At 37.9% G+C, this 12,960-nt stretch overlaps 1 long non-coding RNA gene across 1 annotated transcript; it reads left to right on the forward strand.

The window, feature by feature from the left end:
• Positions 1-3,983: 3,983 nt before the first annotated feature.
• Positions 3,984-12,246, forward strand: LOC146661501 (uncharacterized). Its single transcript, XR_014913220.1, has 4 exons — positions 3,984-4,653; positions 5,527-5,558; positions 6,684-6,710; positions 11,391-12,246. It is a non-coding gene; the product is annotated as an uncharacterized LOC146661501 (long non-coding RNA).
• Positions 12,247-12,960: the final 714 nt, after the last annotated feature.

The following is a 12,960-nucleotide window of genomic DNA, read 5'->3' on the forward strand; positions in this document are numbered from 1 at the left end:
ATCATAGTATTTCTATATATTTCTGCCAGGTCCCCAGGCAGCCAATCCTCTGTGAGGACTGAGAAATTCAAATTTTCAAATCAGGGCCTGCACGGCTTCCCAGCCAATCATATATGTGTCCTGAGGCATTCAAATTTGCATATTGGGGCCTTCATGGCTTCTAAGCCAGCCAATCATATCTGAGGGCTGAGGAATTCAAATTCACAAATCAGGGCCTGCACGGCTTCCCAGGCAGCCAATCATATATGTGGCCTCAGGCATTCAAATTTGCATATTGGGGAATTCGTGGCTTCTAAGTCAATAAGTCATCCATGTCATATATCTCTAAAAATTCATATTTTCATGATAAATTGTCAACACTTGAAGATTCCCCTATCTCTTCTGATCAAAACGGTGTAAGAATGACTGTTCTAGCCCCTACGGTTAGGAAATTATGGTCATTTGTTTGAGGGGAGTCCTCACTATGAGAAATAGACTGCAATAATCCTGTGCCTCTCTGTGCTGCGTGTGTAAATAGATGCACCTGTTTTGGAGGGAAAAAGTGCACAGGCTCTCTGATTGGTGGATTCAAATTCAGCAGCTCCCAGGCTGACCTAGAAACTTACTTCTCTCTCCCTGTGTGTGTGTGTGTGTGTGTGTGTGTGTGTGTGTGTGTGTGTGTGTGTGTGTGTGTGTGACAGAGAGAGAGAGAGAGAGAGAGAGAGAGAGAAAGCCTTTTAATGGGATGATCCCATTGTAAGATTCAAATTCAATATATTTAGACTGGTTGACTGAATTGGATCTTGTGTGTGTCTCTCTCTGTGCATGTGTGTTTCCTTATGTGTCCATATTTGTGATTGTGTGGCTGTTATATTTTTTTTGCCGATTTTTTTCATTTAACAAGTATATTTGAGGGACCCTCAGCATGTTCAGCATTTTTTCAGCTGTCCATTTTGCTTTTCCAATTTTTCTGTTTAACTGATTACTATTGTGCTAAATCATACAATTTCTGCTATTTCATAAGATTTCTGCTTAATATACTAGTTCTGCTTTTTATAGGATTTGTGCTTAATATACTATTTCTGCTTTTTATAGGATTTGTGCTTAATATACTATTTCTGCTTTTTATAGGATTTATGCTTAATCATACTATTTCTATATATTTCTGCCAGGTCCCCAGGCAGCCAATCCTCTGTGAGGACTCAGACATTCAAGTATACAGATCACAGCCTGCACGGCCTCCCAGCCAGCCAATCATATCTGAGGTCTCCCGTTTCCTCTCTCGTCATATCTCAGCGACAGATGTACAGAGAGCAATGAAAATCGCAGTCAAAGTACACCAAAGTCCGCTGATTCAGCCAGTAGAAGAATTATGCTTCTAGTCCACCTAGTTTTTGAGTTACACAACGTTTTGTAACTCCAAAAAACGGTGTTTTTCGCCTCTCACCGCGATCTAATTCTGACTCCTCATCAGCCTGTTTTTCCAAAGCAGCCGCTCTCTTTCCCAGTGGCGCAGTTGGTAATGACACGGCTCTGTAAGCCAAAGATCGTGGGTTCGATTCCACCTTGGTCAACATGTTTTTTTTCCCTACAAATTAATACACTGTCACAGACCAGTAATTCATATTCATCATTTATTACAATTCTGCAAACTTTTATGATTTTACCAGCTTTTGATAATATGGACCTCACATTCTTGTTAACACTCCATGGCACAAATACTCTTCCCTTTAGGCTCTGTGTATGTGTGTGTGTGTATCAATATTTCTCCCATTTTAAAGTATTACTCCTCCATAATTGTATTTCTGTTCAATCAAAGTACTTTTACTACATCTTAGTACTTCTGCTCAATCATAGTATTTCTGCTAAATCATAGTATTTTTGCCAAATCATGATTTTTGTGCCAAATCATAACATTTGTGTTATGTTAAAGTATTACTACTAATTGGAGGAATTTCTGTCATGTTACAGTATATGTGCTAAATATAGTATTTCTGCCAAATCATACTATTTCTACTATGTTATATTTTTCTTTCTAAATACAGCATTTCTGCTATATAATTGTATTTCTGCTTTTTATACTATTTGTGCCTAACATAGTATTTCTGCTAAATTATAGTATTTCTGCTTTTTATACTGTTTGTGCCTAATATAGTATTTCTGCTTTTTATAGGATTTGTGTTTAACCTTCAGAGGTCCTTAGGGACATTTATTGTCTTTTGCATTTTTAATTTTAATATAGTATTTCTGCTAAATTATAGTATTTCTGCTTTTTATAGGATTTGTGCTAAAACATAGTATTTCTACTAAATGTAGTATTTATGCTTAATCATACTATTTCTATATATTACTATTCTGCTAAATCATACTATTTCTGCTTTTCATAGAATTTGTGCCTAATATAGTATTTCTGCTAAATTACAGTATTTCTGCTTTTTATACTATTTGTGCTAAAACATAGTATTTCTACTAAATGTAGTATTTATGCTTAATCATACTATTTGCATATTGGGGAATTCGTGGCTTCTAAGTCAACAAGTCATCCATGTCATATATCTCTAAAAATTCACATTTTAATGATAAATTGTCAACACTTGAAGATTCCCCCATCTCTTCTGAACAAAACGGTGCAGTGACCGTTCTAGCCCTTACGGTTAGGAAATTATAGTCATTTGTTTTGAGGGGAATCCTTAATGGATAATGTTTATATATATATATATATTTGTCTTTAAAACATCTTTGCAGACTGACTGTCCTGGACTGGTTGTTGTTGTTTTTTTTTTCAGGTCTGGTGAACTCAGCTCTTTGGTGTTGGTGTTCAGGAGTAGAGCCTTCTAATAATATTTATTCAAGTTATAGATTTAAAGTTCTGCGAGTTTTTTCTGTAGCAAATAAATATTGTATAGAATATTTAAAATCACCTACATTTTTGATGTTTACAATGCCCATTGTGTGTAATACTGGAATTTCCTACTACCCGTGAACGCCTCATCTTTTACCTGACTGCCGGACATCCGCCTTTCCGCACACTTCGCTGAGTCCGCTCTGGGTGAGTGCTGCCGCTCTGCTTCTCCTCTTCTCTCCTAAATGTTTATAGTCTGTTTGTGTGATTTAACGAGTTCTTTTAGTGATTTATAAAGCCAACCGAGGTATAACTCATATTAGAGTAACACAGTGGTTGCTTTTTCTTAGTGAAACTTTGTCATTTTTGTATGTAAAAGGAGTGTTTGATGAGCTAACAACCCGATGCTAATGCCTAGCGCTCCTTTGAGCCCAGTGTGAAATGAAAATTTGACTGTGAACCACGGTTATTGTGTTGTTTTATTAATTACATTTGGTGTGTTTGTCAGTCTGTTACATAAGGTGCAGTTAGTTCTCTTCACAAATCAGTTGGTTAAAACAGCCTCATTCTTTATGCTGTAAAGTTTTTAACGAACCGCCATCTTAGATTCAGTGTCAGCTGTCGGCAAGATCAAAGGAGCCATTTTACCGCCTCTGACCGAACACGGGAGAAAAAGAGTCACGTGTGTGCAGGTCTTGTGGGTTAATTAAGACAAAGGAGGGGGGAGAAACTGAGGATTAAACATAGGCTATGTCCCCACATACACGGGTATTTTTGAAAACGGAGATTTTCCGTTTCTGTTTTAAAAAACAATCCCGTCCACACATAAATGCAGAAATGAAGGAGAACGCTGCTAGGAACATGCCAAAGCAGCAGGTGGCGCTATATTCCTAACCGTGTAGAAATGTTGGCCAATCAGAAGTCTAGAAGCCTCGGTGGGAAATGGTAAACAAAGATGGGGCATAGAAGCAGAACCGAGTCATATCTGTGGGGGGACAGTAACTGTGTGCGCATATGTAAGCATTTAAACACTGCAGAGAGAACAATTAACAGTAACCGTATTGTAGAAATGCATTTCACCGAAACAATAACGTTGCGCACAGTGTGACGTCAAAAAAGGCGCTGCGTTTTCTCCGTTTCCCTGTCCACACATAAATGCAAAAACGGAGTTTTCGAAAATATTCTGGCAAGCGTTTTTAGTTTTTCAGTGACCGAAAACGCCGTTTAAGTGTGGACGAAAGGTGCAAACGCATAGAAAAATCTCCATTTTCAAAAGTACGTGTGGACATAGCCCAAGAATAATAAGAACTCCTAATATGTAGACTTTAATTTTTAAGAACTGTTTAACAAAGGCTTGTTTGTGCCAACCTAAATCTGCAGCACAGTTTAAATTCTCACTTTGTGGGAAATTAATGAAATAAACAACAGCCCACCTTCACATAAATAAAATATGGCAGTATATTATTATTAGTATGGTACATAGATATTTATTTTAAAACTACAGCATATTTACTATGATACTATGTGCAGTTGGTAATATTTTAGGAAGTAGAATTTGAATGCAGACCACCTCAAATATTAAAGCCTTAAAAATATGTCGTGCAGTTTTTCATGTATGAGTGTTTTGCAATCTTAAATGAGATGTAGACCAAAGAAAACAGAGGAGAGTTGTTGTTTGTATTCCAGCTGTAGTAAACAAAGAAGTTTAGTGAATCTTTTTGACAACAGAGAGTGATGCAGTATTGATGCTGATTTGAGTTTTCTGATCCTGTATTTTTGTTCTTTGTCTTTTGTTACACAGAGTGAAATAAAGCTTGGTTTTGCCTTTGCTGGTAAGTAAACAGTGATTGTAACTGAAGCAATATGAAATTGGGATTGTGTAACATTTTTAGCAATTTATATACAATAGTTTGGCTTTCTGTGATATCTTGCCATTTGCTCATGGGCAAAAACACATTTAGGATTTATAAGCAGTAAAGCCCCCCCCCACTAGATCTCTGAGTGTCCCTAAAAATGTCCCTGAAGTTTAATAGGCCATTTATGTCTAATTTTAAAGGCTTATCAAAGCATTTCTGTAGTAATTATTGTTTTTATTACACATGTTAAGGCCATTTGAGACTCTGCAATTAAATTTTGCCCTCTTTAGACTAAAGTGAGTTCATTTTGTCTGAGGTACAGTGCTGGGAAAAGTCTTTCTTCCTTGCAGATTTATTTTGTTCATGCTTTTTTGTCACATGTTTCAAATCATCTAACAGGGATGATATGAATAAATACAAAAAAGCATTTTAAAGTGATGATTTCACGTATGAAGCAGAGAAAAACTACCATCAAGCATTTATAGTATCAAGTATTATTTGTGATTGTTGCACGCTTTGAAACTGTGATGTTATCATTTGATCAAGTGTGCAGTGCGAGCAAATCATTGCTTGTGGTATCTGCTGTGTTATGTAATAGCACCAAAGTATTAGAGCTTTACGTTCATGAGGAATTTCTGTGGAATTGCAGATGGATAAAACGACACATCACCTTAATAAAGACAGAAATCTTTAATAAGGTGCAGAAAGAGAAGATGGGGTGTTTATAGTAAAGCTGTTGTAAACAAAGAATTTAACAGATTTTTTTTCCCCACTACAGATTGTGATGCAGTATTGACTCTGATGCTGATTTCAGTTGTCTGATTCTGTATTTTTGTTCTTTTGTTACAGAGTGAAACAGAACTTCGGTTTTGCCTTTGCTGGTAAGTAAGCAGCAATTGTAACTGCAGTAATATGACATTGTCACTGTGTAACATGTTTAGCAACTTACCTAACGTAGTTTGGTTTTTGTGACATTACCATTTACTGATGGGCAAAAACAAATGGTCAGAATTTATACCTTGTAGCAGCAAAGGCCCCACACATGACCTCTGACTGTCCCTGAAGTTTAACAGGCCATTTGTGTCTGATTTTTATGTTTGAACACAAACAACTGTTTTTATACAGTTGTTCATGTTCTCCGTTTGTTTATGGATTTACCTAGCAGACATAACTATGAACGCATTTTAGGTGAGTTAGTGTAAGTGGTAGCTTAAACACTTAAGAGCACCACAGTTGTTGATTTATATCTTCACTCATATTCTGCTTATGTATTACATTAAAGTCAGACCACTATAGAAGTATTTTTGCCTGAGTGAACAGAAGTGGTACGTTAAACATTTAAGCAATAATAAAAGACTAAGAGAACCAGAGTTGTGAGTAGGCAATGTTGTGTATGTTAAAGCCTGTGTGTAATTTATGTACACTAAGTTTAAATCAGTTTCTTAATAATTTGCTTGATACAATGTGTTTGAAAATTATATATAAAAGGGAAATATTGCAAAATACAAAAAGATTCCTGCCAACAGGTACAATGGAAGGACTTTTTATTATAATTTTTAAGAAATTAATTGCAAAAATGGCGTGCCACTGTTGTTACTATAACATGTCAGAATTTACATGTATTTTAGGATTTACATATTCAGATCAGAACTAAAACCTAATGAGGTTTTCCGTTGATTCTAACAGTTGTGGTTTTTCCACACTTTATTAAGCACTGACTTGTGATAGAAAATGATGGAGCTAAAAAGCCATAATCTGTACCAACAAATATTGGTGCCTCTTCTTTGCACTTCTGTAGTATGCATGCCTTTATTACACATGTTATCGCCATGTGAGACTCTGTAACTGAAGTTTGTCCTCTTCAGACTACAGTGAGTTCATAAAGGCTTGAAGAAATTGAGGATTTTACTAGTTATTTCATGTCACAGTAAATTGGATTGTGTGTGAAGAGGTTCAACAGTGTAAGTCATTAAACAGTGATCTGATGTGTTGTTTCCTTTCTCTAGGATACTGATCTGATCGTCGCAAGTCTGGTAAGTAAAGGTTTTGTCTGCGGTACAGTGCTGAGAAAGGTCTTTCTTCTTTGCAGATTTATTTTGTTTATGCTTTTTTTCACATGTTTCAAATCATCTAACAAGGATGACCTGGATAAATACAAAAAGCAGTTTTAAAGTGATGATTTCATTTTTGAACCAGAACAACCTGGTCTAATGTAAAAACATATTGGTCTCTAATACCCAGCTGTGGATGCCCTGATAGCAACAATTACCATCAAGCATTTACAGTAACTGGTAATGACTGGTTTACATCACTGGTTGATTTTGGTCCACTATAATTTCAGAATTGTCTTAATTAGATCCAAACAGGACAGGCAAAAAAAGAAAAGAAAAAAGTCTTAATTAAGGCCCAATATAGGGTTTTCAAGTCATACCAAGTACCACGGTGGTTAGCACTGTTGCCGCACAGCAAGAAGGTCCTGAGTTTAATTCCAACATCAGGCCGGGGTCTTTCTGTGTGGAGTTTGCATGTTCTCCCGGTGTTTGCGTGGGTTCCCTCCGGGTACTCCGGCTTCCTCCCACCGTCCAAAGACATGCAGCTTGTGGGGATAGGTTAATTGAATAATCCAAATTGTCACTAGGTGTGAGTGTGAATGGTTGTCTGTCCCTGTGTGTTGGCCCTGCGACAGACTGGCGACCTGTCCAGGGTGTACCCTGCTTCTCGCCCTATGACAGCTGGGATAGGCTCCAGTGCCCCCTGAAAAGGATAAGCGGAAGCGAATGGATGGATGGATGGATGGATGGATAGGGTTTTCAAGTCATACCAAGTATCTTAATTTCATTAAAGTCCAGACTGATTAGTTTACACCAAGTGTTTTGTTTCATTCATTCAATTGGACTTGCTTGTGTGCTTCAGATCCTAAGTGTGATTAAACTTAAGCCCAGGACCTGATGAGTTGATGTAGGTCCTGAAGTAGTAAAGGAACTCTGGGACATCACAGTAACAGCACCATGTTTGACTTTAATGCTGGTGTTTTTCTCTCACTATAGATGATTCAGTTTAGTGCAGTTAGTCAGCACAGCTCTTGGTTATCATCGAGATATTATTAGGCAACTTGTTTTTGCCTGTTCAGCTACAATATCTGGGAGCGTTTTTGTTTTCTGGGGTCTCCAGATCCTTAGAAATCTCTTTGTAAACCTTTACAGAACTATATGTGTTTGTTTCACATTAGAGCAGCTCACGACTGGCAGTTTAGGGACGATTAAATATTCACATAGGGCAGGGGTCTCAAACTCCACTCTTCAAGGGCCGGTGTCCTGAAGCTTTTCCACGTGTCCCTGTTACAAAACACCTGAATAACATTTGTAGGTCATTAGTGAGAGTATAGAATTTGACTGTGTGCTGAAGTGGCATCCCCTAAGACTGTTCAAATTTAAGTAATTTAAGTGTTTGGAAAAATGTACTTCTAAAAGTACTTTCATTGCATCATGTTCATTCACTCATGAGCTGCTATAACATGAATCAAATGGCTGAATTACCACCTCAGCATGCAGTCACGTTCTGTAGAGTTTTGCTAATGACCTACTAATGTTATTCAGGTGTGTTGCAACAGGGACACATAGAAAAGTTTCTGGACACCAGGCCTTAAGGACCAGAGTTTGAGACCACTGGTGGTAGGGCATTGTGGATTTCAAAAGCTTCTTCCCTTAAATCACTGCCTAAAAACTGCTTTTTGTAATTTGTCATAATGACTTGCAAAATATAGGTGGGATGAAAACATAAACATAAGACATTTTATAGTGGCCTGATATTTTTATCAAGGCTGTTTTTTGAAAATAATCCTGGCCTAATTTACAAAAGATGAACTGTCTGAAAGTCATGTTTGTTTGTTTAAGAAATGTGGGAATCTCCAGCAAAGATCTTACATGCAACAGCTCAGATACAGCACTCACTTCTGTTCTTTTTATCATGAAATGATCTACAAAGAAATTATCATCATACTAAATTTTGCTAATTAGGCCTTAATATCAGCTATGATAAGTTTATTATAGATTTAGTGTAGTGCTTATTGCTGTGTATCAAACATGCCCCAAATGTGACTGAAATATGTAGAAACTGCTGTGTAGAAACTAGCTGTCTCCAAATTTCTCATTTTGCCAAAATTCATACAGAGTGGCCTGAAACTGTGCTGTAACCTCAGTGTGTTGGTTTTGTTGGACCATATAATATTTACAGTAAGTTACTGTAGCAGCACGTCTTGGTTTGAGTTTATAGACTTAGTTTATTGTTTTAATAGAATGTAAAAATGTCCTTATAACAGTTCCACCATCATTTGTTAAACATTGTCATTCTGTTCAGTCCAATAATTTACTGTAGAAGTCTTTAGTATTTAAAGCCCTACATCAGGGGTGGCCAACCAGTCAGAGACCAAGAGCCACTTTTTTTTTACTGTGTTACCGCAAAGAGCCACATCATACGCATGGGCACACATGAACATCACCCATTCTCTCTCTCTCTCACTCTCACTCACTCACTCACTCACTCACACACACACACACACACACACACACACACACACACACACACACACACACACATCTCTGCTCAGCCAGATTTATTGTAAATGTCACACACCAACATGATAATGACAGAAATGGACTCCTACAGTACTAAAACCACAGGCCAGTCATTTTCAACAATGAACATTGTGTGCACTGTCTCACACACACAAACTCTCAGTTCAACCAAGTCCACAAACAAGAATATAATAATCTACAATAGCATTTACTTTTGCTTTCGTGCAAGTTTTCAATCAGCGTTGCATATCTGGCTCTTTGCTTACTCAGGGCAGCACTGGCGACTTGCCCGCTGGCTTTTAGCAGAGTGGGAAAATGCGTTAAATCTCCCTTTTGAATATGTGTCTTGAACAGCTTCAGTTTGTTGACAAACGCAAACACACTTTGCACCAGGTCAGGGAGCATTTTTAACTTACCCTGCAGGGTCAGGTTCAGTCTGTCCAGTGGAAATTCCAAAAGTCAGGAATAGTTTGGTCAGCTTTGCACAGCCCCACAAGCCCGTTCACAGATCCCATCATGGCTGGTGCTCCATCCGTGGCTATTGCAGTTAATTTCGTTATGGGCAGATTTGCTTTTTCAAATGCAGCCATCATGGTTTCTTTCACATCTATGCCACGGGTTCTGTCTTTTAATGGCACAATATCCAGGAGTTCTTCTTTGATCACACAATCGTTTGAAACAGACCGTGCAAATATTGCCAACTGAGGCTTGTCTTGTATATCACAACTCTCATCCAATGCGACACTAAAATACTCACATGCTTGAAGGTCAGAGTGCAACTGTGATTCAATAGCCGTGTTAATGTCCGATATTCTGTGTTCAACAGTGTGGCGGGACAGTTGGACGTCTGATACCATGCGTTTTAATTTGTCGTTTTCAGGAGACAAGATTTCAACAACATCACTGAGGCATTTTTTAACGAACTCCCCTTCATTGTATGGCTTTTTAGCCCGTGCAATGTTCCAAGCCAGCTGATAGGATGCGAGCGTTATGGTCTCTGACCGCTTCGTAAATTTTTGGAAAAACTGTATCTGCTTTTCTGCCTGACTTTTCAAAGTGGCCAACTCGTGCTTGCGAAGTTCAGTCCCTTTTGGAAATTCCTGGTCGATGTTAGCATGGAGTGAGCTGAAGTGGCGCTGAAGATTTGAAGCTTTGAAATGCGCTAATGACGTCTGACATATAAGGCAGAATGGCTTACCATTGCGTTCAACAAAAAAATATAAACTCTCCCACTCTGTTAAAAACGTCCTGTGTTCATCTTCATATTTTCTTTTTGCTGTGCATTTTTTTCCTGCCATTTTAAGGGCGAACTTGCTCCTACTGGGAAACTTTGCGGTATTTTCATCTCACACACATGCGCATTTGATGAAAATACCGTATTGAACTCAAGCGAAGCGAACGCGCACATTTTAAAACAACAACATAAAAAAAAATCAAAACACAAACATAAACTTTGATATGAACGTAAGAGCCGCATGAAACCAGGCAAAGAGCCGCATGCGGCTCGAGAGCCGCGGGTTGGCCACCCCTGCCCTACATGTATTGTATTTTTGAGATTATAAGGCATAATGTCAATAAACAAGCCTGTTTTTAAGGCAGATTAAGCCAAACAAACAGTCAGATAAGTCAAACTTTATTCAAGTCATTCACAAACAACTCTCAACACTGTTCAGTTGTAACACATAAAATACAGAACAATACACTCACTTTTTCAGTTCATTCCTCATCCACAAATCCATCAAACTCTTCATGGGTTGATCAGTTTGAAATCTGCTTCTTAAGCATGTCTCTTAGCACGTGCCAGGTCCTTGTACACACACCATAATGTTATGTTGAAGCACCGTACGAATTACTCTGCGAGGGTCCTGACTATGGTAGCCATAATGCTCTGACAATACATCAAGCAGCGCAGCTTTGTAGCTTACGAAGTCTTACTAAAATATTTGACAGAATTTTGAGCGCTGTGTACCACAGAAATCCCGTTTGAGGTCAGTAAGCATAACCAGAATCGATACGCTAGGCACATTGTATGTTTTTGAGATAATGACAGGATTTTAGGTGTGCCATATAGTCTGAAGAATATGGTAAATCCAAGCATGTTGGAAATATGACTAATTCCATGCCTTTTGTGTCTTACAGGTGACCTGCTGCAGAAGATCCTCTCTCTCTCTATCATTATAAGCAATTCTGTCTATCCTATCACTCTCCCAACTCTATCTAATTTGAAAGCCATTCTATCTTGTATCCCTCTATCCCTACTGCTCTATCTAATTTGAAAGCCATTCTATCTTGTATCCCTCTATCCCTACTGCTCTAATTTGAAAGCCATTCTATCTTGTATCCCTCTATCCCTACTGCTCTAATTTGAAAGCCATTCCATCTTGTATCCCTCTATCTCTACTGCTCTATCTAATTTGAGAATCCAAGTTTTGAGAATCCTTTCAGAATCCAATTTTCAGAAATCCAAGTTACCAGAACTTGATCTATCTGTTACAGAATTCTGAGAGATCTCTGCTCTCACTGCTCTTTCTTTCCTGTCATTAAGCTCTCTCACATTCAGTCATTTTGCTTTAAATTACAAGTTGAATATACAGTAGTAGAATTACAGTACAGTAGAACTTATAGTAGAAACTACTTACACAGCCCTACATTTGTCATTTTAATTTTGCATTAGACTTTAGTTTGGACTGCTAGTTTGGCTTACTTTGATCAATTGTATAAAATATCACCTTTTTATAAGTTTATTTGTAATAAGATAATCTGGTTATTTTGTAATACATACATTCAGATAAATAATAAATCAGATCCAGTCTGTTAGTCTGTTTCATTGGCTATAACATTTGACTGCAAGTTTATAGTATTATTATTTAAGGACAAACCCATTTTGTCACTCAGTGTAAGTATTCAGTCAGTATTGTCATCGAGAAGTGCCTGAGGACCCAGACTTCCTGTTTCCTGACTGCTGCAGAACATCCAGCTGAAGAAACCCCGTTTCTAAAAGAGCTACAATAAAACGGACCAAATTGTTTCCAGAGAACTTTGAATTTCCTTTATTTTGAGTTTGGAGTACAAATCAGCTTTTTAACATCTATTCATATATTCATAAAAACATTTTATAGTATAATAGTACATTTCTCAGATTTAACAGTAACTTAAGGAGTTATAAGTTTTTCTGTGTTTCAAGGTTCAGTTTTGTTTATATTTGTGTATAACCACATATAAGCTCCAGATTGTACTTCAGCAAAATGCCAAGAAAAAGTCAAAGGTCGCAGTCCCTGAAGCTTAGATGGCAAAAGCAGAAAGAACAGGTGAATGTTTCTCAGAGCAGTGAGCAGGTAAAGGTGTGTGTTTCAGCTTTTCCCAGCACAGAAGTGCAGAGCAGTGTTCAGACAGCCACAGTGTCTTATGCAGATGTGGTAAAGAGAAGTGTTCCCTCAGTGTCTGTCCCAGAGCCTGAAGTTATGCAGGTAATCCAGACTAAACCCCAGCTAACTGTACAAACACAGCATGATGGAGAGACAGCCACAGTGTCTTATGCAGATGTGGTAAAAAGAAGTGTTCCCTCAGTGTCTGTCCCAGAGCCTGAAGTTATGCAGGTAATCCAGACTAAACCCCAGCTAACTGTACAAACACAGCATGATGGACAAGCTCCAGGACAGTCTCATGTACAGGTTACAAACAGTGAAAGTCCACGAGTGAGTAGCGTCTG

Source organism: Rhamphochromis longiceps, linkage group LG9 (genome assembly GCF_057381845.1).
Source record: "Rhamphochromis longiceps isolate RC_006_pf linkage group LG9, R_longiceps_female_GT1.1, whole genome shotgun sequence".
Lineage (NCBI taxonomy): Eukaryota > Metazoa > Chordata > Actinopteri > Cichliformes > Cichlidae > Rhamphochromis > Rhamphochromis longiceps.